Source organism: Orycteropus afer, unplaced genomic scaffold (assembly GCF_000298275.1).
Source record: "Orycteropus afer afer isolate SDZICR_OR568_19922 unplaced genomic scaffold, OryAfe1.0 scaffold00016, whole genome shotgun sequence".
Lineage (NCBI taxonomy): Eukaryota > Metazoa > Chordata > Mammalia > Tubulidentata > Orycteropodidae > Orycteropus > Orycteropus afer.
In genome coordinates, this window is record NW_006921603.1 from 16,948,179 (window position 1) to 16,973,768 (window position 25,590).

Genomic DNA, 25,590 nt, shown 5'->3' on the forward strand with positions numbered 1-25,590 from the left:
GCCCAACCTTCCTTCCGAGGAGTGGCTGGTGGGTTTGAACCGCCAGCCGTCTGGTTAGCAGGCAAGTGTCTTAGCCACTATGCTACCAGAGTAGAGGAGTGTAACTTCAGAGGCTAAGATGCAAAAGACACAGTGGCTTCCTGTTTGCTCACTCTCTTTTCTTCTCTTTCTCTAAGGGAAGCCAGATGCCAGGTCATAAGGAAAGGCCCACATGGTGAGTAACTGAGGTCTCTGGCCAACAGCCAAGAAAATATTAAGGCCTCCTGTGAATAGCCACATGAATGAACCTGTACATTGATCCTCCATCCTCAGTCAAGCTGTTAGATGATGGTAGCCCAGAGTTCACCTGGACAGGAACCTCATAAAAGACCCTAAGCCAGAATCATCCAGCTAAGTTGCTTCCAAATTCATGACCCATAGAAACTGTGAAATAATATATGTTTGTTGTTGTAAGCCACTGAATTTCTGGGTAATTTGTTACATAGCAAAAGATACCTAATACAAATGCTTTTGATGTGTATAACTTGAATGTTTTATGGACTACATAGACATGCTTTATTTACTCTTTGACATTTTCATACATATTATCTTTTCCTAAGTTGACCTAGGCATTAATTTACCTGAAGGTGGTATGTAGAGGGTGAGATGAGGACTACTAAAGCAGGAACTAGAAAAGAAAGAGTTGAAAATCAGTTTCTGACATCCAAAATAGGATTTTTGATGAAGGCAGTTTTAAAAAAAATGTGTAAGAGAAAAGATTTTCCACATTCCTTTTATCACTATTGAAAATATCAAGGACTAACCTGGTAGACTAGATCATGGGGTGCCTTTCATAGTACAGGGTGATAACTTCATCTACTTGTAACTGTGCAGCTTGCTCTCCTAAGATGGAACAAAGAAATGATGTTGAAGAAGTGAAATGTTTAATCCTTTTCCTGTTTCAGTGCATTGTAGGGAGAAGAAGAAAGTAGGAGTTAGGAAAGCCAGGCAGTGAGAAATTTTCTTGATCCCCAAAAGAAGTTAAAAAAAGGAAGGTGTGTGTGTGAAGGGAAGGCTAAAGTCAGAGGGCTTCTGCCCTACTTCCCCACTTGGGATTCCAGAAGAAAATCTCTGTTCAGGGTGAGACAGCAGCACAATTATGTTTGTCCAGCAAAGAAAAGAGGGAAGAGTAGTCAGACAAAAAGAGGATCTCCATTAGCTCTTGTGTGATATGGAAGGGACTCAGATGTTCCTGGAATGCCTAGGGAGGACACAAAATGTGGCTATTTGAGAGACAATGGGTCTGTCATTGGAAAGGTCAAGGTGACTCCACAACAGAAACTGAGAGGAAAGAGTTGTGGCAGAGATTCTGAGAAGTCCACAGGATCAAAGATAATAACTATGATGGGCGTGAGTCAGCCAAGGCACTACCAGCTCCTGACAAAGTGGACAAAAATGACCATTCTATGAAATGTCCTAGCTACAGACTTGAGCAACAGACACCACCAACCGAAAACTAGAAATGGTGCCTGTGCTTCTTTCTCAGTGGTCACTGATACAGGAAACCTGTGCAGGGAGCAGTTCATCTTGGTCTCTTGACAACAGAAACGGACAATTAAGAATAGAAAGAGATCTTAAAAGTATCAAAGAACACAGAAGGCAGTAAAGAGCAGGACAAAGTCTACAGTGTATTGAAGCCACTTTTGCCCTAAGGCATTTGCTGGTCCAGCCAATTTGAGCTCCTATCTTCCCAATTAGTAAAGTATAAAAGAAAACCCACCAATGAATCTAGGAATTCAAAGGGCTACATTTCCTCCAAATCACCACCCACAGAGGACTGTTGAACAGTACAATGGGGGAATAATTTCATCCTTGAAAATTTGTAATTACAAGCTGACATCACTGCAGACAGTAGCCTAAAGTTATAACCACTTGGTGATCCAAAAAACATTCAAACCATAACCCTAAATTAAATTGGTACCAGACTGGTAAAACCCCTACAGATAAAAAAGAAACAAAACCAAATCCACCCTGAGAACTCACCTTCATCTTGGGTCTCAAGGTATTTGCACAAATGATTTTCAAGGTCAATGAGTAGCCTATTGTGAAAAACAGCTAAGCACACACAAAGAGATAAATACCATATGTGAGAGTGAGATAAAACAACAGTAGAAACAGAACCAAAAAGGCTTCAGAAATTGGCATTATCAGACATAGGTATTAAATAATTATGCATATTATTTTTAAAGAAATAAAAGACAAGTCTGAAATACCTACAGGATACTGGACACTGTAAAAAAATGACCAAAACATTTTTAAAAGGATAAAATAAAACTTCTAAGAGTGAAAAATACAATTACTAAAATCAAAAACAAAACAAAAACCAGCAGATAAGTTTAATATCATCTTAGATACTAATGAAAAGAGTATAGTAAGTTTAGATCACAAGAAATGTTCCATAATGCAGTACAGGAATTCAAAGAAATGGAATATGTGAATGAGGGATTACAATTCATGGAAGACAGAGTGAGGAAGTATAACATACATTTAATCAGTTTTATAAGGAGAGGAGAGAGATGATATGGCAAAAGCATTATCTGAAGAAATAATAGCTTATACTTTCCCAGAACAAATGAATGATATCTGTCCACACATTAAAAAAGCCAAACAAATCCCAAGTAAGATGGATGGATAAAAAGAGATTCACACCTAGATTCATCACAATAAAACTAATGAATACAACGAGAAAAAGATTGAGAGTAGGGTATAGAGTAGAGATCATCCTTAAAGGAACCACACTTAGACTGATGCTAACTTCTCCATAGCAGCATTGGAAACCAGATGACAGTGCAATGATATCAATGGGTTGAAAGAAAATAACCATTAACTTAGTAGTCTATTTCTAGTGAAAATATCTTTCAAGAATAAAGAAACAATAACCAAAAAAAAAAAAACCAAACTCACTGCCATCAAGTTGGATCCTATTCATAGAGACCCCTCCTTGGGTTTCCAAAGTGGTATCATTACAGAAGTAGATTCGCCAATCTACCTTCTGAGGAATGGCTGGTGGTTTGAACCTCCAGCCTACTCGTTAGCAGTCAAATGCCTTAGGCACTACACCACTCTAGACAAAAAAAAAAGAAAAAACAAAAATAAAAACAACTCCACTGCCATTGAGTTGATTTTGACTCATAGTGACCCTACAGGATGAACACATCAAGGACAGAGTAGAACTGCCTCATAGGGTTTCCAAGTCTATGAATTTTTATGGAAGCAGATTGCCTCACCTTTCTCCTGCAGGTGGAGGGTTTGAACTCCAACCTTTTGGTTAGTAGCCCATTACTTTAACCACAGCTCCACCAAAGCTCCTTATAATATAGACATATGCAGACAAACAGAAATACAGTTTGCTATCATCCAGATACTTATTAAAAGGAATTCTGAAGGATATCATTCTGGAAGAAATACCATGATCCTACATGGGAACTCTGAGGTGCAAGAAGGAATGAAGAACAAAGGCAGTGATGAATATGTAGATAAATTGAAATAATGAAATGTTGTGTATAACACAGTTAAAAATGTTTCATGAGATTAAAAAAAGAAGATAAATACATAAAAATAAAAGCATGTCAAAGGAGGAGATTAAATAAATTAGTATATAATGTCTTTGTAGCATCTTGAACAAGAATAATGTTACTATCTTTTTACTTGACAGGTTACACATGCACATAGAAATTTTAGACTAACTTCTAAAAGAATCCAAACCCAAAAACCAAACTCATTGCCATTTAGTCAATTGTGACTCATAGCTACCCCTTGGATTTCCAAGGCTGTAAATCATTATGAAAGCAGATTGCCTTATCTTTCTTCCATTCTAAAAGAATAAATGAAGACAATATAACCTACAAGCCAGTAGGGAGAAATAAATTGAATTATAATAATAAAACTCAAAAAAGTAAAGAAAGAAGAGTGAAAGGGTCAAGATTTAATAAAATTAATTACTATTGCTGAATTAAAGATATTTTTAAGTAAAACAAGCTTATTTTGACTACTAACAAGTGATGGTGAAGACTCAATGATTACTAGTACAATTTGGTGCCATTGCCTTTGTTTGTATTAATAGCAGTTTATCCACCACTGGTTTTTGCCCTATCAAGTGAAGATGTTAACACCTTCAAAAAGGCAAACAATATATTGTTATAATTATTATTTAAATAATTTTACCCTCACAGACCCACAGAAGGAACAGGTACCTTCAGGTGTCTACAAGATAACTTTGAGAAATGGTGCTCTAGGATAAAGTATAGGAGTAAAGTTGCTATGTCAGGAGGTATGTAAAACTTCACATTTACTGGAGAGTGCCACACTGTTTTTCAAAATTTATGCTCCCATCATCAGCTTATGCTAATTTCCATCAGTCCACATTATCACCATTATCACTGTGGTATATTAAATTATATGGTATGCCTTTTCTAGCCACAGTCTTTATAACTCTCACTGGATTACTGAGTGGGACCATGCAAATATGTGTCAACTTGGCTGGGCAGCTGGTAGTAGTTATTTCCTATAATGAAACTGGCAATTAATTCCATGGTGGAATTTGCCCTGAGCAACTGAGCAGCTGCTTTTAAACTCCTGGTTGATAAAGTCATCCACCTGGGGTATTTCTGTTGGAGCAGCATGAAATAATCTTCTGGGAAAGTTCACTCTCTCTCAGGTGTGTAGAACTCTCATGTTGGGATTAGTTTTGCCACTTTGACAGGCTAGAAGTGAGCCCTCCTGGAGGCAGAGGGAAAATCTCACTGTCGGTTGAGGGAGATGCCTGGCTGAGAGAGATGCCTGGCTGAGAGATGGTAGCAGTGGAACAAAGAAGCATGGGACAGAGTGGCAGGCTTACCTGGCCCATAGAGGCAGAGGCCAGGCTAAGAGGCCAAGGACCAGAGGGGCATGTCTAAGGGCACAGCAGAAGGGAGACTGTCCTGACTGAGCACGTTTCTGAACTTGAATTTTAGCCTGTTGCTTCCCTAATAAACCCCATAGTCTGTGTGGCCACTGCAGTGAATTATTGAACCTAGCAAAGAGGGGGTGGGGGCTGTGGGAGGGATGGTTGGTGTCAAGCTTGGTAAGAGGGCTGGAGGGTGGTGGCATGTCTGGCCTCATAACAGGCCTTGGGCTGCTGATGGTGATTCTATCTTCCTCTAGTGAAGTTATAGGAGGTCAGAAGATGCCCCCTCCTTGCCCCTTTAGCAAATTGGTATGGCTTTAATATTTTATTTATTTATGGTTTTATTTTGCATTTCTCTCATTGCAAATGAGGGAAACAAGGTGGAATACCTCTTCATATTTTACTTGTCATATGGATTTCCTTTTCGTGAGGTGCATATGCAAGTCTTCTGGCCAATTTTCATATTGATTTGTATGAATTCTTTATATACTTTGGATTCAAGTCCTTTGTTGGTTACATCTGTAGCTGATATCTTCTCCTAAGGTAATGTAGGGAGCTCTGGTAGCATAGTGCCTAAGGCACTTGACTGCTAACCAGAAGGCTGGTGGTTCAAACCCACCAGCCACTCCTCAGAAGAAAGGCTGGGCAATCTATTTCCATAGTGATATTGCCTCAGAAACCCAAGGAGAGGTCTCTATGAGGGTCCTACTCAACAGCACATAACAACAACAACAACAACAAGATTTGGTGGTGCAACAGTTAAGTGCTCAGTTGACACTGAAAAATTGACAATTTGTACCCACCCAGCTGCTCTGTGGGAGAAAGGCCTGGAGATCTGCTTTCATAAAGATCTCACCCAAGAAAACCCTACTGGAGCAGTGCTACTCTGTCACTTGGAGTAGCTATGAGTCAAAATTGACTTGACTATACCACCAACAGTATCTTTTCCTACTCTGTGGCTTGAGTTTTCACTCTCTTAAGGTATCATTTCATGGCCAAAAAACAAAACCAAAAACACCCAAACCTACTGCCATCAAGTTGTTTCTGACTTATAATGACCCCCATTGGGTTTCCAAGGTGGTAAATCTTTATGGAAGTAGACTGCCCCATCTTCCTTCCATGGAGCAGCTGGTGGGTTCAAACTGCCAGCCTTTTGGTTAGCAGTCAAATGCCTTAGGCACTGCACCACCAGAGCTCCTTATTTCATGGACAGAAGTTCTTAAATTTAATGCAGTCCAATTTATCAATTTTTGTGTTGTTTTTCTTTTTGTATTAAGAGTTCTTTCCCTGTCCCAAGGTCACACAAGTATTACTCCTTATTATCTTCCTAAACTTTATATTTTGTTATTATAAAAGCAGATTATGTTACCATGTAATGGGTTTATTATTGTAACTTTGCATACATTATTAAATATTTAAAATTTTTTCTTAATTTTAAATTCTAATTCAGTAAATATGGATAGATAAGTAAAAACTAACTCACTGCTGTTGAGTCAGATCCAACTCATAGTGACCCCTTCTTGGGTTTTCTGAGGCTGTATCACTAAGGAAGTAGATTGCCCAACCACAAAAACAAAACCTTCAATTTTTTTTTTTTTTTTTTTGGCCTTAACAAACAGAAGTTTATTCTCTTATAGTTCGGGAAGCTAGAAGTCTGAGTTCAAAGTGCCAGGCTCTGGGGCTGGGTGAAAGCGCCTCAACCTTGGGCTTCAGCTCTTCCTCCTGCTCCCGGTCCACTGAAGCTAGAGGCTTTTCTTCACTCAGATAGCTGCTGGCTGCTGATGCTGACAAGCCCAAAGTTGACAAGTAAAAAGTCCCAATGTTACCAAACCATACGGCAGGCCATTCATTCAAGTCCACTGAAAGTCCCAAAGTTGGCAGAACACGGCAGGCTGCTGAACAATGACACAGCTACATGCAGGGTTCAAGCACGCCATAAGCTAGAGAGACCATTCCCCAAGACTTCTCCTAACCTGCAATAATTTTTAAGAGTGTAGAGAGGCCCTGAGACAAAAAGTTTGAGAACTGCTGTGCTAGAGAAGCACTTGCATTGTGTGGTAGCGATAAATACAAGCATTTCCATAGCAGCATAGAAACTGGAAATAAATCACACATTCAATGAGAGTAGAAGGGATAAAGTGTGGAATATCCTTACAGTGCAGCAATACACAGCAGCCAAATGAATAACATACATTATAACAACAGGAATGCTTTATACAGCCACGTGGGTGAGTCTAGCAATATTGAGCAAAAGAAGCAAGACACAAAAGAATAGGTATAGTATGAACACATTTATACAAGTTGTACAATAGGGAAAATCAAACTATTTAAGGAATGCTTACCTAATCAGCAAAATGCACTTTAGTTGGTAAAATGCAGGAAAGCAATGAAACGATTGCCATGAAAGTCAGAGTAAATGTTACTTCTTAGCTGGGTTGAACAGAGAGCACTGATGTTACTTCTGGGGCACCAGCAATGCTCTGAATCTGGATCATAGTCCTGACATGTGCCTCATTTGAATTTACACAAAGTCATTATATTCTTCAAAAAAATTCATACACATTAAAAATCTCATTTGGTCTTACTCTCTCATTTGTACTTACCCCTGTGGTATCTATGTAAAACTGTCATTATTAGGGCCCCACCAGAAAGTAAATAGTAATTTATTTGTACAAATTTCATAATTTGAGGAAAGTTTAAGGAACTTTTACAAAGTTAGGGCAGAGTGTAAGGAATCAGTAGGTAGTAATAAAATACCTTAGTGACAGTCAATCGGAGCTCTGGTGGCATAGTGGATAAGGTATTTGGCTGCTAACCAGAAGGTTAGTAGTTCAAACTCATCAGATGCTCTGTGGAAGGAAGATGGGACAATCTACTTCCATAATGATTTACAGCCTCAGAAACCCAATGGGGGTTGTGATGAGTCAGAATCAACTAGATGGCAGTGAGTTGGGTTTTTTTTTGACTGTTAGTAAAAAAGGGCTCTAGGTGGCCTAAAGGAGCTCTGGTGTTGTGGTGGTTCAGGTATTTGGCTGCCAACCAAAAGGTCGGTGGTTTGAGCCCACCAGCCTCTCCACAGAAGAAAGATGAGGCAATCTGCTTCTGTAGAGATTTACAGCCTTGGAAACCCAATGGGACCCATTATGAGTAGGAATCAGCTCAATGGCAGTGAGACTGATTTTTGTTTTTGGTAGCCTAAATGGTTTGCTCTCAACTGTCAACCTAAAGGTTGGTGGTTCAGACCTACCCAGCGGCACTGTGGAGAGAAGGCCTGGCAACATGCTTCCATTAAAATGACACCCAAGAAAACCCTATGGAGCAGTTTGACTCTGTAACCCGTGGGGTTGCCATAAATCAGAATCCACTCGATGGGAACAGGTTTGGTATTGATTTTTGTGATAGTAACTTGGGGTACCATTACCACTCGTAGGCCTGAAGTGGCAAGGAGAGGGAGACATTGTTAAAACCAGGAGGTAGAACTGCATGACAGGAGATGTGATTTCTAGAGGACGGAAGCAGCTAGCCCACAGCACAGTGACTTCATAAGAAGGGGGTAAATATTCTGACCATCCTCTGCTCCCCCCCTCCTTATGTCTTCTGTCTGTGCTCCCTGATGCTGAACTCAACTAGAAGCCAGAGGGCAAAAGAACCTAGTGATGCAGTTCATATAAGTCAGCCTTTCAGGGAACAAGCAGAATGGAGAAGGGTGGAGCACAGAAGATGGGATGTTGGGCATATGCTAACCTAAGCTTAAGTGTTGTTGTTGTTGCTGCTGTTATGTGCCGTTGAGTCAGACCCAACTCATAGTGACCCCTCCCTGGGTTTCCAAGGCAGTATCACTATGGAAGTAGATTGCCCCATCTTCCTTCCAAGGAGTGGCTGGTGAGTTTGAACCACCAGCCTTCTGGTTAGCAGTCAAGTGCCTTCGACACTACACTAGCCATCTCCAATGTTTTTCTTTTAAAGTAGAGGAGTTGGAGGGGAGGAAAAAATGACTAAGCAACATAAACATGGGTGGTACAATCCCTGCTTCTGTAACTGGTAACGGCCTAAGTCGGTACTCAAAGTTACCATCTTCCATCTCCTATATCCATGTTTATCTTGCCCTGTGCCAACACTTCAGCTGGGTGTGGTGCTTTGCTGCTCTCCTGTGCTAGGATGTAGGAATAAAGATTCTTTCGCCTGTGTTTTTTGAAAGCAGGTTTGCAGAGACCCAAACTTCATGTCTGTGGCATCTGAGGCATTGATAGTTTTGTGTTTATTGAGTAGTTGCACTTTTCTTTTGACTGGACCACTGGGCCAAGAATTGCTAAGAGATTCCATTAAATTCCTGAGTTCTAAATATAGTCCTCTCTGTTCCATTCCTACCAAAGCAGCAATCCTATTTCTGTTAATGGGAATCTTCCTTCTGAGGAGTGGCTGGTGGGTTTGAACCGCCAGCCTTCTGGTTAGCAGTCAACTGCCTTAGGCACTATGCCACCAGAGCTCCCAACTATAGTCCTCCTTCTCCCATTCCTGCTATAGCAGCAATCTTATTTCTGTCAATGGGGAGATATCAACCCTTCCCTACCTGTTAGTTCAATGGCCTGAGGAACCTCTAATGACCAGGGGGGTAGTCTTGGCATCCATTTCATTGGAGCCATATATATTATTCTTTTTTTTTTTTTAGAGGAAACTAAAGCCAAGAGAATTTGAGATATTTGCCTAAGGTTGCACAGTTAGCTCAAGGACTGGGACAAGAAGCTCCTGACTTGCAGGCTAATTTGTTTCCACCATACTGAAAGAGTACATCTGTGTACTCCTATAACAGGTGGATGCAGGAAACAGCAGAAATAGGAGAGAGAAACTTATAGTAGCAGATGTCCTCTAAATATTAAGGCCCCACAGGGAATAAGACACTTGTCATCCTGCTGTCTCATTGTGCCAAGTTATAGGAAAGAAGATGTTTTTGCCCTGTGCTTTTCCAAAAAAATTCAGTGTGATGACCACTTGAGTGCATTTTAATGTGTTTGCTAATAAATTTCCTTGGTATTGGAAAATAACATCTTTTAATTTCTGTAATGTTTCCTCTCCACTCCCCCAAAGGAGCTCAACATTGCTTATTTTGGTCACAGAGATATTCACACTGTGGAAGCAATAAAGGCTTTTTCTAATCTACAAAGCACCATCAAAATGAATTCATGGGGATTTCAGGAATCTCACTAAGGAGGTAACAAGTGACTCAGCATTTTAAGATAACCACTGTCTTTCTGGGGCCCACTAAAATGACCAATAAGTGGTCTAAGTGATGAGAGACTAGGAGACAGGGGTGAGATAAGGAAAAAAACTGAAAGGAATTAGAATGAGTTGGGTAAAGCAGAAGTTTAGTTTGTAAGGGCTGGGGACTTTTCTTCAACTTTCTTAGTGATTTGAAGGTGACAGTCACTGCGCTATCCCTTTCATTTCTGAAATATAAGATAGAAGTCATTTGCTCTCTTGAATTAAGTGCTATGGAAAGAAGAACTTTGTACTAAACTTTGTCAGATATGAGTGGAAGTTGGAAATATATGACTTATAAATGTACTCCACTATAATGTGAGGGAAAACCAAAACCAAACCCATTGTCATCAAGTTGATTATGACTTACAGTGACTCCCATTGGGTTTTCAAGGCTGTAAATCTTTATGGAAATAGATTGCCTTATTTTCCTTCTGTGGAGCAACTGATGGGTTTGAACCACCACCTTGGGGTTAGGTGCTAAATACCTTATCCATTAAGCCACCAGAGCTCCTTTTACAATATGAAGGGAGGAGACTTGAATTACTTGATCACCTTATCAATAGTAGGTGGAGGTACCTTGAGAAGAAGGGGAGAGAGAACCAATCCTCATGAATTAATGCTGTACTAAAATAGTCATTGGGGGAAATTAATATAGCATTTTATTTAGTGCTTTCAATATGTTATATAAAAGGAGAGACTAATCGGAGGGAAATTCAGTCCATTCTTCAGTTGGTGGGAAAAGGTATTTTCAGGTAGGAGAGGTTTTGCACCTATTAGATCATTTACGTCCAACAGGTGCTATTTTGCCCATTAGAAGTAGGAAAGCTATCGACATTTAAAAAATAGTATGCATTATTTTTTAAAAAAATTTTTACCAATCTTAAGTGTTTGGTTTGATAAGTTTGACTTGTATAAACCAAAAAACCAAACTCATTGCTGTTGAGTCAATTCCAACTCATGGCAACCCCTCCTTGGATTTTGAGGCAGTATCACTACAGAAGTAGATTGCCCAATCTTCCTTCCAAGGAGTTGCTGGTGGGTTTGAACCGCCAGCCTTCTGCTTAGCAGTCAAATGCCTTAGGACTATACCACTAGAGCTCCCAGCAATGGATAAGTGTTCTAATTTTCCCACATCCTTGCCAACATTTGCTGTTTTCTAGTGTTGCTCTTGTTTTAATCTTAGCCATCCTACAAAACCAAACCAAACTCACTGCCGTCAAGTCATTTTCCAACTCATAGTGACCTCTCCTTGGGTTTCCCAGGTGGTATCTCTACAGAAGTAGATCGCCCCATCTTCCTTCTGAGGAGTGGCTGGTAGGTTTGAACCACCAGCCTTCTGGTTAGCAGTCAAATGGCTTAGGCACTATGCCACCAAAGCTCCTAATATAAGCCTATGTAATTACCAAGGTCGCTAGGTGGTGCAAACGGTTTGCACTAGACTACTAACATAAAAGTTGGTGGTTCAAATCTACCCAGCAGTGTCATGGAAGGAAGTCCTAATGATCTGGTTCTGTAAAGATTATAGCCAAGAAAATGCTGTGGAATAGTTCTACTCTGTAACACATGAGGTCATCATGAGTCAGAACTGACTTGATGGCAATGGGTTTTGAGTTTATAGAACTACCACCTAAAATAAGATGTGGGCCATATGTATCACTCACACTCACATAGGAAGTTTCCTCACCCTCATGTCTCTAGTTCTAGTCAACTCCTCTTTTATCCCTCTGAGACAACCACTTTCTGATTTCTACCACCATATGTTAGTTTTGCTTGTTCTTTGAACTTTATATAAATGGAGACATGGTATATATTATTTTGTGTGTGATTTTTTTCACTCAATGATTCTGGTTTCATCCATATTCTTGCACGTATCAGTACCTCATTTATTTTATTTTTAAATGTTTTATTGTAATTTCACTGCAAATCTGCAAAGCAGATTCATTTTATTCTCAACAGCTCATGTACATTTAGTTTCACGGCCCAATTACAACCCCCAACCATCAAAAGCTCTCCTCCCTCTCGTCCCTGTGACTACCGCTTTCTTGTGTCCTTCATATCTATGCATTCCTGTCTATCCAGCTTTCCCTCAGTGTGAACTGCCCCTCTGATGTCTCATGGTTGATTGACCTCAGGGGTGCATCTCCCTAGGGTAGGTGGGTGCATCTCCCTGGGGTAGGTGTTCTGCATGTAGGTCTTTCTACTGTTGGACTGCAAGCTAATCCATGGAAGTGAATCTAGTTCCAGTCTTGAAGGATAATCTGGGGTCTCGGGGGTTCCACCAGTCTCTATTCATTTCTTTTATTGATGAGTAGTATTCCTTTGTGTAAACCCACCAGCCACTCCTCGGAAGGAAGGTTGGGCAATCCTACTTCCGTAGTGATACTGCCTCGGAAACCCAAGGAGGGGTCGCTATGAGTCGGGGCCGACTCGACAGCACATAACAACAACAACAACAACAAGGAGCTCTGGTAGCATAGTGCCTTAGGCACTTGACTGCTAACAAGAAGGCTGGTGGTTCAAACCCACCAGCCATTCCTCGGAAGGAAGGTTGGGCAATCTACTTCCATAATGATATCGACTCGTAAACCCAAGGAGGGGTCGCTATGAGTTGGGTCCAACTCAACAGCACATAACAACAACAACAACATTCCTTTGTGTGAATGTACTACAATTTGTTTATTCATTTTGCTATTGATGGACGACATTTGAATTGTTTTCCATTTTTAGCTATTATGAATACAACTGCTCTTAGCATTCTGTACAAGACTACAAGGCTTTTTGTGGACATATGTTTCATTTCTCTTGGACATATACTTAGAATTGCTTGGTCATATAGTAACTGTATATTTAAGATTTTGAAGAACTGCCAAATTGTTTTCCAAAGTGACTGTGCCATTTACTACTACCATAGCAATGTATGAGAATTCTCATTGCTTCCCATACTCACCTGCATTTGGTATGGTCAGGCTTTTTGACACTAACCATTCAATGGGTGTAAAATAGCATCTCACTGTGGTTTTAATTAGCATTTATCTGATGACTAATTACGTTGAGCAATTTTTCATGTGATTATAGGCTGTTCTTATAACTTCTTTTGTGAAATATCTCTTCAATTGATGGTGAAATATCTTTCTAGTTGATTTGTTCATCTCTGTTACTTGTAAGCATTCTTTACTTGGATATGAGTCTTTTGCTAGATATATGTACTGTCAATATTTTTTTTCCTAATAGCAGCTGTATTTTGATAAAAGTTAAGAGAAAGCAATTCTTAGTCTGAGAGCAACAGAATCTTAGAATTGGAGGTCATCCAATTCAATTTCTTACTCAATATTGGGATTTTTAAAACACTCAGTTCCTTTGGTTGCCCTTTTTTGCCTAGCCAGCTCCAGCCATCTGTTAAGAGATAGCTGAAGTATCATCTTTTCTGTGAATTGTTCCTCAATGCCCCTCAGCAGAAATTGTTCCACCCTTTGTTGTCCCACTTTTTATTTATTTTTTAAAACGACTTTTAATCAATCGGTTTTGATGCCAATAATTTTCAGTAGGTTTTAAAGCCTATGGATTGGGCTGTGATTTTTGTATCTGCATTTCTTCTGACACATGGAAGGTACACTATACATGTTCATTTAATAATGAAATGAAGAAGCATGTAAAACTTGGAACAGCTCAAGTCTGACTTGAAGAATATCAGAACCAGAGCTTTTCGACAAAAGTAAGGTACTGTGATCAATTAGGCCAAGTGAGGAGGAACCAAAAAGTAAGGACTGAATGTGAATCCTATTTCTAACCTGTTGTGTAATACTGGGTGAATTATCTAATCTTTCTGTGCCTTGGTCTCAATCATATTAAAATGAGCATACGTATCATGTTCTGTCTTATATTGTTCTTTCCTTCTTTTGTGTAAGCAACTTTTTTCTCACCAGCCAGATAAAAGCTGCATTTTAGAAGTTTGGGTTTTGTCATCCTATATAGTCCCTAGAGCACTGCCTTTTTTTAAAAAAATTTATAAGACTTACGCCTTTTTTTTTTTTTTGAGATATAATTCACAAACAATAAAATTCATCATTTTAATGTATACAATTCAGTATTTATATATACATATATCAAACCAAACCAAACTCATTGCCGTCAAGTCAGATCCAACTCATAGTGATTCCTCCTTGGGTTTCCAAGGCATATCACTACGGAAGTAGATTGCCCATTTTCCTTCTGAGGGGTGGCTGGTGGATTTGAACCACCAGCCTTCCAGTTAGCTGCTAAATGTCTTAGGCACTGAGCCACCAGAGCTTGCTATACATATATATATATATATGTTGTTGTTATGTGCCGTCGAGTCGGACCCGACTCATAGCGACCCCTCGTTGGGTTTCCGAGGCAGTATCACTACGGAAGTAGATTGCCCCATCTTCCTTCCGAGGAGTGGCTGGTGGGTTTGAACCACCAGCCTTCTGGTTAGCAGTTAAGTGCCTTAGACACTATGCTACCAGAGCTCCTATACACACACACACACACACACACGTTGTTGTTTTTGTCAGGTGCCACTGAGTAGTCTCCAACTCATAGCAACCTTATGCACAGCAGAACGAAATACTGCCCAGGTCTATGCCAGCTCCACGATCCCTGCTATACTTGAGCCCATCACTGCAGCCACTGTATCAATCCACCTGGTTCAAGGCCTTCCCCTGTTTCATCAACCGTCCACCTTACCAAGTGTGACATCCTTCTCCAAGGAATGGTCCCTTCTGATAACATACCAAAGTAGGTGAGATGAAGTCTGGCCATTCTCACTTCCAAGGAGCATTCCTGCTGCACTTCCTCCAGGACAGATCTGTTAGTTCTTTTAGCAGTCCATGACACTTTCAGCATTCTTCGCCAGCAACACAACTCAAAAGCATCAACTCTTCTTCAGTCTTCCTTATTCAATGTCCAACTCTCACATGCATATGAGGCGATTGAAAATATCATGGCTTGTGTCAGGCGCACCTTAGCCCTCAAGGAGACATCTTTGCTCCTCAACATTTGAAAGAGGTCTTTTGCAGCCAACTTGCCCAGTGCTATACGTCATCTGATTGTCTTCACTGCTGCTTCCATTGGCATCAATTGTAGAACCAAGCAATATGAAGTCTTTGACAACTTCAATCTTTTCTCCATTTATCATGATGATGCTTATAGGTCCAGTTGTGAGGATTTTTGTCTTCTTTATATTGAGATGTAATCCATACTGCAGACTGTGATCTTCAATCTTCATCAGTAAGTGCTTCAAGTCATCCTCACTTTCAGCAAGCAAAATTGTGTCATCAGCATATCACAGGTTGTTAATGATTCTTCCTCCAATCTTGATGCCACATTCTTCTTCATATAATCCAGATTCTCAGATTATTTGCTCAGCATATAGATTGAATAAGTATGGTGAAAGGATACAACCCTGACACACTCCCTTCTTGATTTTAAACCATATATATACATATTCAAAACTCACTGCTGTCGAGTCAGATCTGACTCAGTGACTCCTCTTTGGGTTTCTGAGGCAGTATCACTATGGAAGTAGATTGTCCAACCTTCCTTCCAAAGAGTGGCTGGTGGGTTTGAACCACCAGCCTCCTGGTTAGCAGTCAAATGCCTTAGGCACTATGCCACCAGAGTTCCCTATGTGTGTGTGTGTGTGTGTGTGTGTATGTTTGTGTATTTACAAAGTTCTACAACCATCACTACTATCTAATTTCAGAGCATTTTCATCACCCCTAATAAAAACTCCATAACCATCAGCAGTCACTATTCATTCCCCTCACCATCCAGCCCAAAGTAATCATGATTCTTTTATTAATATGGACTTGACTATTCTGTATATTGCATATAATTAGAATCATACAATATATGGTCTTTGTGTCTGACTTCTTTCACTTAACATAGTATTTTTTAAAAAACTTTATTACAATTTGGGTGAAAATTACAGAGCAAATTAGTTTTCCATTCAACAATTCATACACAACTTGTTTCATGACATTTACATAGCATGGTATTTTCAAAGCTCATCCATGTTGTTGCATGTCTCAGTACTTCATTCAGGTCTATGGCTGAATAATATCCCATTGTATGGATATACCACACTTTCTTTATTCATTCATTAACTGATGGGCATGGGGTTATTTCTATTTTTTTGCTAGTTTGAATATTGCTGCTAAGAACATTTATGTACAAGTTTTTGTGTGGACATATGTTTTCAACTCTCTTGTGTATACATCTAATAGTGGAAATGCTGAGTCCTATGGTAACACTACAGGAGCCTTGGTGGAGCAGTGGTTAAATGCTCACTGCTAACCAAAAGAGCAGTGGTTTGAACTCATTAGCTGCTTCACAGGAGAAAGATGTGGCAATCTGCTTCTATAAAGATTACAGCCTTGGAAACCCAAAGGGACAGTTCTACTCTATACTATAGGGTTGCTATGAGTAGGAATCGACTCAATAGCAATGGGTTTCATTTTTTGTATGGTAACACTACTTTTAACATGTTGAGAAAACTGCTTTCCAAAGTGACTACATCATTTTACACTCCTAAAAGCTATGCATGAGGTTTCCAATTTCTCCACGTATTTGTCAACACTTGTTCTTGCCCAGGGAGCTCTGGTGGCATAGTGCCTAAGGCATTTGACTGCTAACCATAAGGCTGATGGTTCAAACCCACCAGCTACTCCTTAGAAGGTGGTTTGGGCAATCTATTTCTGTCATGATACCACCTTGGAAACCTACGGAGGGGTCACTCACTACGAGTCAGATCCAACTCAACCGCAGTGAGTTTGGTTTTGGTTTTTCTTATTGCCCATATGTTTTGGTATCTCATTGGGCTTTTGATTTGCATCTCTAATGACTACTGATGTTGAGTATTGTGGTAGTTAAGATTGTGTGTTAAATTGACTGGCCTATCGTTCTGAGTGGCTTGGCAACTGAATGTAATTATTTCCCACATTAAGATTATAATCGCCTCCACGGTGTAGTCGGCTGTGAGAAGTTAATCACTAGAAAGGTAACTGTCTTTGGTGTGTGGCCCTTCTTCTAGTATATAAGGAGAGGCTTTGAGAAAGGTGTCTAGCTTTTTGGCACATCTGGAATCTGCATTTGGCCGAATCTTCATCTTAGTGGGCTGCTGTGTTGCCTGTTGATCTTGGGATTGTACCATTCTACTTATTGACTTTGGGTTTGTCAGCCTCTGCAGCCAGAATTAAGAGACACTTCCAGTTCCAGCAGGCCTGGAGCAAGAGGCAGAGCCCAAGGCCAAGGACCCTTCACCCAGCCTCTATAGGCACACTGTGAATTTGGACTTCTAGCCTCCTAAATTGTAAGAAAATAAATTTCTGTTTGTTAAAGCCATCCACTTGTGGCCTTTTTGTTGTAGCAGTACTATGGAACTAAGATAAGCATCTTTTCATGTGCAATTGGACATTTGTATGTCATATTTGGAGAAATGTCTATTCAAATTCTTTGTACATTTTTACTGGGGTTCTTTTCATTTATTTTTTTATTGTTGAGTCTCAATTGATTTATAATACTTGTTGAACTGAATTAAAGAAGACTGTTGAATAAGGTTAAGGAACTCTGGTGGGTGTGGTGGTTAGGACACTTAGCTGCTAACCAAAAAGTTGGTGGTTCAAATGCACCAGCCACTCTGCAGAAAAAAGATGAGGCAGTTTGCTTCTGTAAAGATTTATAGCCTTAGAAACCCAATGGGGGTCACTCTGAGTCAGAACTCACTCTGAGTGAGTTTGATTTTGGTTGAATAAGATAAGCCTCAAAATTAATCTGCAAATGACACCACCTTGCTGGCTGAAAGTAAAGAGGACTTGAAGCATGTACTGATAAAGATCAAAGACCACAGTCTTCAGTATGGATTACACCTCCACATAAAGAAAACAAAAATCCTCACAATTGGACCAATAAAAAACATCATGATAAATGGAGAAAAGTTTGAAGTTGTCAAGGATTTCATTTTACTTGGATCCATAATCAGTGTCAGGAGATCAAATGATATATTGCATTGGGAAAATCTGCTACAAAAGACCTCTTTGAAATGTTAAAGAGCAAAGATATAATTTTGAAGAGTAAGGTGCATCTGATCCAAACCATGGTATTTTCAATAGCCACATATGCATGCAGAAACTGGGCAATGAATAAGGCAGATGCATTTGAATTATGGTGTTGGCAAAGAATATTGAATATACCATAGTCTGCCAAAAGAATGAACAAATCTGTCTTGGAAGAAGGAAAGCCAGAATGCTCCTTAGAAGTGAGGATGGCAAGACTTCATCTCGTGTACTTTGGTCATGTTGTCAGAAGAGATTAGTCCCCAGAGAAGGACATCATGCTTGGTAAAGTAGAGGGTCAGTGAAAAACAGGAATGCCTTTAATGATGGATTGACATAGTGGCTGCAACAATGGGCTCAAACACAGCAATAATTGTGTGGATGGCTCAGGACTAGGCAGTGTTTCCTTGTTTTGTATACAGGGTTGTTATAAGTTTGAAGTGACTTGGTGGCACCTAACAACAGCAATTAAATTAACAGAAAATCTGAACTAATACACACACACACGCGTGCGCACAAACTCACTGTCATTGAGTAGATTCCAACTCATAGCACCCCTACTCGGTTTCTGAGGCAGTAAATCCTTATGGAAGCAGATTGCCTAATCTTCCTTCCATGGAGTGGCTTGTGGATTTGAACCACCAATCTTCTGGTTAGCAGTCAAATACCTTAGGTACTGGGCCCCCGGAACTACTTCTGAACTAACATTATAATATAAATGAAATTTGTTATATCACAGAACTGAAAGTTTTTGGACAGTTCTAGCTTTAAGAATGTCCTGATCCTGAGCAAAATATGACCTTTCTCCCCAGGAGCTTTAGCAAAAGACTTAGTGATCTTGACTAATTCCATACCAATCTCAGTTGCAGTGGAGAGGGAAATGGGTACGTTGCTTGACTTAAGGGGAGTCATACACCCCATTCCTGGGGCCAAGGTTAGCATACAAATGTACTGAAAGTGGAGGCGGTAGGAAGGACTTCTCCACAGAGAATTAGAACATATTTATCAAAAGAAGAGGAAAATGGATATTTGGATGGCGTAAACTAGCAAATGTCCACTACAGCGCTTCTGTGGTAGTTCAGTTTGTGTGTCAACTTGGCTGGGCCTGGTTGAGTGGCTGGGCAGCTGCTGGTAGTTATTCCTCGTGATGAGACTGGCAATCAACTCCACGGAGGGATCTACCACAAGCAGCTGAGTAGCTGCTTTAGGGATGTGGTCAGCTTCCTACATATAAGAAACAGCTTTGGGAATGGTCTCTAGCTTATGACATGCTTGTACTGTGAATGTAGCCTAGTCGTTTTTCAGCAGCCTACTATGCACTGCCAACCTTGGGACTTTTAATGGACTTGAATTAATGGCCTACCATGTGGTTTGGTAATATCAGGACTATGCCTGGTTACTTGTTGACCTTGGGTTTGTCAGACTCAACAGCCAGCAGCTGTTTGAGTGAAGAAAAGCCTCCAGCTTCAGTGGGCCGGGTGTAGGAGGCAAAGCTGAAGCCCAAGGTTGAGGGACTTTCACCCAGTCCCTAGAGCCTGGCACTTTGAACTCACAATTAAAGCTTCCAAACTGTAAGAGAACAAACTCTTGTTTGTTAAAGCCATTCCATTTATGGTATATTCCTGTCAGAGCAGCACCAGATAACCAAAACAGTTTCCCAATCATGGTTTCACTGAAAGTTAATATGGTTTAACTAAACAAGTAAGTCAGGAGCTGTGACCATGGGATAATATTTTATTATTGATACAGGCATATTGATAAAGGCAAGGAACAGTTAGCCAGCAATAATTTCATAAAATAAATGGCTAAGTTTGGAGTCAGAAGACCTGATTTGAATTCTAGCTTTGCTATATGCTAGCACTGTGACTTTAGGAAATCACAAACTACATTTTTCTAAGTCATAAATATGAGATTACTTTAAAGAATAATCCCAGCATCATGGGGTGGCTATGGGACTATATGTGAAAGTGCCTGCCACATGGAGGGTAACCAAAACAAAAGCCAAACCCATATGGAGGGTACTGACTCTAAAATCCTGTGTCATAATATTTTCTAAGAAGCCCTCGTAAGGCAGTGTACTGGGCTGCCAACCTAAAAGTCAGTGATTCAAATCCACCAGCCCCTTTGCAAGAGAAAGATGTGACAGTCTGCTTCTGTAAAGATTTACAGCTTTGGAAGCCCTAGGGGGCAGACTGAATAGACTCCATTGAAATGAGTTTTTTTGTTTCAATCTTTTCTAACTGCCTCTCATGTGGCCACACCCCAGAATCATTTCCTTCTTAATCAATGTTTGATTTCCAGATGGGATTTTAGAGATTTTTCCAGAAAGCCTTTGGATCCATTGCTTTATTTAACTTTAAACTATAACTTCAGCTATGTGATTAGAGCATGGTTCTTTCAACACTGGGAATGCTTTTTGGTAGAATGTGTTTGGAGTGTGGTCATCCAGACCTTGGCAATGGCCTTTAAATATAGCCTTTGGTGTAAGGCAGAGATGACCATCTCAGAGTCCTCAGATACCCATAGTTTGATTTCCAGAAGTGGGAATGCATGTCAATTTCCCCTTTCTAAACTCACCTCACCTCAACTCAACTCAAACTGCCTCTTGGTATTTTAGTTTGTAAATAAGCAGTAGGCCCCTCATTCCTCAGAACTTGTGTGGGTATGAAACCGCTTCATTGACTGTCAGTATTTTGTTGTTTTTGCTGTTGCTGTTGCTGTTGTTATTAGTGCCATAGAATCGATTCCAACTCTGGACAACACCATGTGTGTCAGTGAACTGTGCTCCATAGGGTTTTCAGGGCTGTGACCTTTTGGAAGTAGATCATCAGGCTTGTTTTCCAAGGCACCACTGGGTGGACTCGGACTGCCAATATTTGGCTAGTAGTAGAGTGCTTAACCATTCTCATCACCCAGGGACCGCTTTCATAGCCCCAGAATTTCTATATGAGAAATGCTGAGGGCAGCAATTTGGTTGAAATGAGCAGCCACAGGAATTATTTTTTAAAATCATTTCCAATTTTAATAAGTAAGTTTATAAAAGGGTAAGAGTAGTAGTAGTGTCAGAACCTCTCTAATTTCAGGGGGATAATGGGAATCAAGATCAGCCCAAGGCTAATACTTATGAGGAGGAGGTAAAACATACCTCTACCCTCCAACCTTTTTAGCAATTCTGACACCAGCCATCCCCCCACCCTACCCCCAGCACTCTCTTTCTCTTCTGGGTTTGATAACCCATTGCAGTGGCCACACTGAACTCACAGACAATATTTACAGTTAAGTGGTTTATAAGAAAGTAATAGGCTATAACTCAGGATCAGGATCAGGAAGCATGTAGGCAAAGTCTCCCTTTTTCAGTGCAGGACAGCTCTCTAAGACCCTCTTGGCCATGCAGACCTCTTCTCAGGCCCCCTAGGACAGAACCTCAGGAAAAAGTCCTTCTTCTCCCTCCAAGGACAGGCTTCTCTTGGCTCTGCTGTCTATCATCACTGACTCTACCATGAGGTTGCTCCTGAGCCTTTCACTGTCATTGGTTTAGCCACTGTGCCCCTTCTGGGCCTCTCACTGTGTTCAGTGTTACAGCCATTGACCCATGCTGCAGCTTTTTTAGGAGATACTTTGCCTCCTCTCTCTCTCTGCTTCTTTTCTCATCTTTCTTCCTCAGTTTCTTTCTGTCTCAAAAGTCTCTGGAGGTTGGCTGCTTATACACACAATTTCAAAGCATGACCTTCTCAGCAGAGCCATGAACTGACCAATTGCCTCTCAGTAGGCCACAGACACTTCATCTGCATAGTAGGCTACAGATACTTCATTTGCATAGTCTATTGACCAATCCTTGCAAGGTGCATACCAATCACAAGGCAGGCTTCCATTCAGGGCCAGACAAAAATTGTCACACTTGTTTATAATTTACCCAGGAAATGTTAGTCAACTTGGACAAAAGTCAACTCTCTGGGGTAGAAAAGTAAGCAAGCTAGAGAAAACTCAGGGCTCAGGGAGAAAAATCTCTCAAGTTGTTTTTCTAAAGAACCAAGGCAAAAGACCACATAAAGGAACTTATTTCACCACAAGTTTTCACACAAGATTATATATTATTTGTGATGGCTTAGAGTAAGGCTGATGGAAACTGTCTAGAAATTTTGATCATTTCTTGACACCACCATGGACTGCCCTCTATCTCCAATACTTTGAACTTGACTTATGTAAGTATTAGAGTCAGAGTAAAATTTCCTTAAGGGCAGTTTTGCTCTCCCTCATGTCTGTATGTGTCCTTTGAGACACAGATGGGTAGCAAGATAGGGTTGTAAGTACAAGCAATTTCTTTTTGGGTGGGGAGGGTGCAGGGAATGATGCTTGTGAAAGATAAAAATGAGAGGAAGCAGGTATGGGCATAGACAACCTTTAAAACTGATGTAGGTTTGATACCTGTGAAAGGAGAGGAGAAGGAATGATGGATGACTGGGTAGGTGGAGTGTCAGACTATGGTGCAGTTCTGTAAAAGTCTTAGCCAGCCTACCAGACAGCTCTGGCACAAAGATTCCCCTTAAAGGAAATCCACGTTATAGAGCAAATGGCCAGGTCCTAGTACTCCTGCTGTGCTCAGTCACTGACTGAGGGCTACGCTGGAGAAAGTGTCCCACCTGGAATACTGGGGTGGATTCTGAGGGAGATGGCTAGTAGTAGAGTGCAGCTGGAGCCTGTGAGCTCTCTGCATTCCTGGCAACAAGTTCTTGCTTGCCGGGAGGTCTGAGTGACACATCTCTATAGCTGCCACAATTTCAACACTCAGTCAGTCACTCTGTTCTTGCCTGTAATCAAGATCACAGAAGGAAGATAGAACGACATTCTGTTCCATAGAACTGCCCTAGCTCCTTTTATGATTCACTTAGGTAAACTCTCATTAAGTCATTCCCTGCCTTAGGTTTTTTCTGTTTATAACATTTCCTCTGCCTGGTATGCTTTTCCTTCAGAGATCCTAATGACTCACTCTCTTACCCCTTCAGTATCTGCTCATGTGTCACCTTATCAATGAGTCCTTCCCTCACTATTTATTTAAAATAGCAACCTCCTTAAAATCCTTATTTTTCCTTCTGGATTTAGATTTCTCCATAGTTCTTACCCATCTGATATAATAATAATGGTTCTGTATTTATCATAGGGGAGCTCTGGTGGCACTGTGCCTAAGGCATCTGACTGCTAACCAGAAGCCTGGTGGTTCAAACCCACCAGCCACTCCTCAGAAGGAAGATTGGGCAATCTACTTCCACAGTGATACTGCCTCAGAAACCCAAGGAGGAGTTACTATGAGTTGGATCCGACTCGATGGCAGTGAGTTTGGTTTGCTTGGTATTTATCACATGTCTCCTCTGACTAGAATAAAATTAATGTCAGATTAGGAAATGTGGCCAGCTTTTCTATCCCTAGTGTCCAGAATAGTGACTGGCACATAGAGGGTACTATGAAATATGTGTTGAATTAATGACAAAAGGAAAAAGAGAAAATTGGAATAATCACAAAAATAATCTAAAGTTGCTAGGTACCACTAATACTTTCTTTTTCTGATGCAGATATTATGTCTAAGAGCATCTAAAGTCAAGGAACACACACACACACACAAGTCACTAAAAATTAGAGCTTTTAACTAAAGACAGAAAACATATTTATTGACTACCTTCTTGTGTCAAAGGAACTCTGGTGGTGCTGTGGTTAAAGCATTGGGCAGTATACTTCCATAAAGATTTATAGCCTTGGGAACCCTCCGTGGCAGTTTTACTCTGTTCCCGTAGTACCTAAGGCATTTGACTGCTAACCAGAAGGCTGGTCATTCAAACCCACCAGCCACTCCTCAGACGGGAGACTGGGCAATCTATTTCCGTAGAGATACCGCCTCAGAAACCCAAGGATTTGTTGCTATGAATTGAATTGACTTGACAGAGGTGGGGTTTTTTTTTTTTTTTTCCCTTTTTTTTCAATAGTGTCCCTGTGAGTTGGAATTGACTCATTGGCAGTTGGGTGTTTTCTTGTGTCAGGCACCATGTTACATGCTTTCACACTCTTTATCTCATTTACTCCTCTCAACAACACTTTTGAAATAGGGATTATCATATCCATTTTATGGGTCAGAAGACTAAGGCCCAAAGAAGGTGCTCCATGTCACACACACAGCTGCAAGTATAAAATTTAAATCTAGATTTGTCAGATGGTAACAAATAAGAAATAGACTTTAGTGCTTAAAAGAGGAGTGTAGTCAAATTTCCTTATAATTTGACAGTAAAAATTCAATGAAATTAAAGGTCGTATTACAGAGAATAGTAGCTCTGGTGGTGTAGTACTTAAGGCATTTGACTGCTAACCAGATGCCTGGTGGTTCAAATCCACCCATCACTCCTCAGAAGGAAGGTTGGGCAATCTACTTCCGTAGTGATACCGCCTCAGAAACCCAAGGAGGGGTTGCTATCATTGGATCCAACTCATGGCAGTGAGTTTGGTTTTTCTTTTGTTTTATTACAGAGAATGGAGTAAGGAATTGTTTACTATAGTTGGGTGATGGATAACATTGTGAAGAATAAGAATTCCAGAACACTTAATTGTGGTCATGAGAAATCTGCATAGACCAAGAGGCAGTTATTTGAACAGAACAAGGGTACATTACATGGTTTTAAATCAGGAAAGGTGTGTATCAGGGTTATATCCTTTCACCATACTTATTCAGTCTGTATGATGAGCAAATAATCTGAGAAGCTGGGTTATATGAACAAAAATGTGGCATCAGGATTGGAGGAAGACTCATTAACTACCTGTGATATGCAGATGATACGACTTTGATTGCTGAAAGTGAAGAAGACTTGAAGCACATACTGATGAAGATCAAAGACTACAATCTTCAGTATGGATTAAACCTCAACATAAAGAAAATGAAAATCCTCACAAATGGACCAATAAGCAACATAATGATAAATAGAAAAAAGATTGAAGTTGTCAAGGATTTCATTTTACTTGGATCCACAATCAATGCCCATGGTAGCAACATCCGGGAGATTGAACAATGTATTGCACTGGGCATATCTGCTGCAAAATCTTCTTTAAAGTGTTAAAAAGCAAAGAAGTCACTTTGAAGACTAAGGTGCACTTGACCCAAGCCATGGTATTTTCAGTCTCTTCACATGCATGGAAAAGCTGGACAATGAGTATGGAAGACCATAGAAGAATTGATGCATTTGAAATGTGGTATTAGTGAAGAATACTGAAAATACCATGGACTGCCAGAAGAATAAACAAATCTATATTGGAAGAAATACAGCCAGAATGCTCCTTAGAGGAAAGATGGCCGGG